The sequence below is a fragment of the Mustela putorius genome, unplaced genomic scaffold (genome assembly GCF_011764305.1).
Source record: "Mustela putorius furo isolate JIRA1106 unplaced genomic scaffold, ASM1176430v1.1 tig00003875_pilon_pilon_pilon, whole genome shotgun sequence".
Lineage (NCBI taxonomy): Eukaryota > Metazoa > Chordata > Mammalia > Carnivora > Mustelidae > Mustela > Mustela putorius.
In genome coordinates this window covers 11,340,853-11,344,999 of record NW_025422026.1, presented here as the reverse complement: position 1 = coordinate 11,344,999, position 4,147 = coordinate 11,340,853, and positions in this window count along the sequence as shown.

The following is a 4,147-nucleotide window of genomic DNA, read 5'->3' as shown; positions in this document are numbered from 1 at the left end:
AGACACAACGAGAGAGGGAACATAAGCAGTGGGAGAGGGAGAGGGAGAAGCTGGCTTCCCGCTGAGCAGGGAGCCTGACGTGGGGCTCGATCCCAGGACCCTGTGATCATGACCTGAGCCGCAGGCAGACGCTTAACAGGACTGAGCCACCCAAGTGCCCCTTACACATTGGCCATTTAGAAAAATTGGTGTGTTGATTTATGCAGATCTTCTAAAGGCTGACATATTTCATTATGTAATACCTAAATCAGAAAGCTAATCAGAAAAGTCTTGAAGGATTGGGAAGCAGTCTAGCTCGCTGCAGAAGGCATCCTAATTGATTTCTTGGAATTCAAATTTTCACTGGAAGGTTTGAATTTTATTGTTGGCTATAATACTGTCGGTTGTTATCCCTGAAGTCACAGGTTCATCTTATTCCTTTTTGAGAAAATACCTGCCCGAGATCGGGTCTGAAGTTTGTCAAGCCCTCTGTTGATTGAAAATGGTATTCTGTGAAAAAAAAAAAAAAAAAAAAAGTGACTTTTTCAGTTTGCAACTCTCAGAGCTGCACGTGTGCTTTTTCTTAAGACAATCATCATGATTCAGTGTGAAGTGATTTATGCATACTTTCCATTTCCCCACATGGAATATTAAAATGTTCTGTCCTCAAGGGTCAAGATTTAATACCATCATGGCTATAATCAAGGATATTCTGAAGTGAAACTGACTCTCTCTCTTTTTTTTTAAGTGCTTGGGCAGGTTGTGAAGAATGCAATTACTGTGAGTATAGTTTGTCATGGTACACGATGGGACACCATCAGTTTTCTTTTAAGCATTTATTTTGATTTTAGTTAGATGACACAGTGGTATAGGAAGTTCAGGTGTACAATATAGTGTTTCAGCACTTCCCTGCATCACCTTTGCTCATCACCACAAGTGCCCTCCTACATCCCCATCATCTGTTCTACCCCTCCCCACCCCTCTCCCTCTGGTCACCATCAGTTTGTTCTCTATAGTTAAGGGTCTCTTGACTTGTTTCTCTCTCTTTCTCTTCCCTTTGTTTTGTTTCTTCAATTTCATATGAGTGAAATCACATAGTATTTGTATTTCTTGCCTGGCTTATTTTGGTTAGCACAATACACCCTAGCTCCACCCATGTCCCTGAAAATGGCAAGATTTCACTCTTCTTTATGGCCAAATAATATTCCATTATCTATCTACCTATATATACCATATTATTTTTATCCATTCATCAGTTGATGGACACTTGGATTGCTTCTGTGTCTTGGCTATTATAGATAATGCTGCTGTAAGTATTGGGGTGCATGTATCCCTTTGAATTAGTGTTTCTGTATTCTTTGGGTAAATATGCAACAGTATGACTGTTGGACTATAAGGTGGTTCTATTGTTAACTTTCTAAGGGACTTCCATACTGTTTTCCACGGGCTGCACCTGTTTGATTCCCACCAATGGTGCCTGAGGGTTCCTTTTTCTCCACATCCTCACCGACACCTGTCATTTTTTGTGTTGTTGATTTTAGGCATTCTGACAGGTGTGAGGTGATCTTTCTTGTAGTTTTAATCTGCATTTCCCTGATAAGTGATGATGAGCATCTTTTCATGTGTCTGTTGTCCATCTGGATGTCCTCTTTGGAGAAATAAGATGTCATCAGTTTCCATCATCATTGCTTTGCACCATTAGTGCAAATGTTCACTCAGTGAAAAAGTCAAATAACATTTCAGTATTATAATGGCATTAGTTTTCATTTAAAAAATTCCTTGGAAGCGTCTCAAAGACACCAGAAGTCCATAGACCACACTTCTAGAACTTCTGTAGCTTACAGTTGATTCAAGAAGCAACCCAGCATGCTTCCAATAGACTCTGTTTTTCTGAAATCAGCCAGACTTGGTTTCTGTTGATGTCACAAGTGTTCCATGTTAAAAGCGTCACTGTTTATGGATAGTTCAATCTAAATGTGTAAGGAACTCTAATTTAGGGCAATTTATAAATAAGTCCCTCATTATGATTGCACAGCAAATAATCAGGAAGAATGAAAGATTCTAAAGTTTCACTTTACTAAAAAAATCTAGCGTTTGTGCTTTTTGCATTCTTGGTGTTGAGTCAGTGTTGAATTATCAAGTCTATGTAGGCCCAGGAATTGTGGCAGAAGAAGGAAAAGGGTATTAATACTCTCTCCTTTCATATGAGTGCTTCAAATGACCTTATTAAGCTAAGTATTATTGTTCTTATTTTAGACATAGAAGAACTGGGATTTAATGGTTAAGTACCTTGCCCAAGGCCACTCAGTGGTCAAACCTCTCATCCCGGCTGAGAGACTCCAAAGCCCAGAACCTCTTTGCTCTACCACACAGGAATTTCTGATAAGGATGCAAATATGAGCCTGTGACGTCTGAGGTTTATGCCTTGGAAGGCAGTGTTGCAAAGTCATGGGCGTACGAGGTGGTTCTTTAGGGAACTTCTTTTATAAGTTCTATCGTGGTGATATGATAATACTGGCTTTCTACCAAAGCAACATTTCTGACATACCATAAAGTGACATTTTAGAGTCAGAGGAGACTGTCCAAATTTATCACCACTGGGGCATGCCAGAATACTCAACACACATTTTAAAATACCATTCCCTGGGTGATAACCTGATTATTGTTCATCCCACTGAATCAAAATGAATCACAAACAGTGGCAGGCATCTTCTTGGATGGCCTGAATAGTCTCTGCTTCCTCATATTCATACCCTTGTGTATGTAATCCTCCACCCATCCCCCTCCCCAGAGTGTGGACAAGATCTGTAACTTGCCTCTAACCAATAGAATATAGCAGAGGTGTTGGGATGTCACTTCTATGATAAGTTTCATAAGATAGTGACTTCTGTTCTGCTAGCGGACTCTCTGTATGTTTCCACGCTTGTACATTTTAACGAAGAAAGCTGCCATACTGGAAGGGTCTCTGTGGTAGGGAACTGAGGGTAGCCTCTGGCCATCAGTCAGTGTGGAACTGAGGCTGTCAGTCCAACAGCCTGTGAAGAGTTGAATCTGGCCAACAACCATGACTGAACTTGGAAGCAGGTCCTTCCCCAGTTGAACCTTCAGACAAGCCCCCAGCACCTGCTAACACCTGAGTATACACGTGTGAGAGATCCTAAAACAGCAGACTCAGCTAAGCTATGTCCGATTCCTGACCCACACAAACTGGGACATAATATATGTGTGCGGTTTTGAGGTAATTTGTTAGGCAGCAACAGCGAACGGTTACACGGTTAGTATCTTTATCTGTCTCTTTCTCTAGCACAATCAGGAGAGAGCTGTTTAAGGTCAGTGAGTTCTTGTCATGTGTTCAACCTGTTCAACCACCACTGGAGAGTTTCCTGCCAGGATATTCTTCAAAGTGAAAGGAGGAGGGTCCTCAGGGTAGTTCCTAATGCTCCAGGAAAGCCCTCTGTGCTCTCCCATCAGTTTCCACCTTTGCGCCTCCCACTGGAACTCTCCACAATTGTGTTTCTCCACTTAAGCATCATTTAGCTTACAAACCAGAGGCAGCAAGTCAATTACTTCTGGAGTCTGCAAGTTCAGCCTGGGAGGGAGTTTATTAATCCCTCCATTGACTCGTTCTATGGCAAAGATATGAATGCAGAAACGCACTTCCCAATCCAGTTCATAAGCAGAGGTGCAAAATGTCTGAAAATTGACCTCATGAGATAAAGAGCTCCTTTGAGAGAAAGAGGGGAATTGGGGAGATGCTAAAATAGAATGCAATGCATAGGCACGAGGCAGACTCTTTACTCTGGAGGCTTGTTTCCTTATCTGTAAAGTGGGGGATGACCTCCAGGTCCTATAGACTTTGGTTCTTAGTCTGTCATAATCTGGGTTGCTGTGGGCTGGCTCTCTGGGTCCTAAAAAGAATGTTTCAGAGAGAATGAAGACGTACCTGTCTCCTAAAGGGGTTTTAGGATTAAACGAAATAAAGAAAACGTCAACCCCAAAGCACAGAGCTTGCACAATAGTGAGCCTGACCGTGACTGCTTCCACGCAGGGATTCCAGGCCCCGGTGGGGGGAGGGGGGTTGGGGCAGCCGGGGAGCGGGGTACTGCCCGCACCCGGGCCCGGTGGCCTGCCCCGCCCACGTGGGGCCGCGGCCCGTCGAATGACTCCG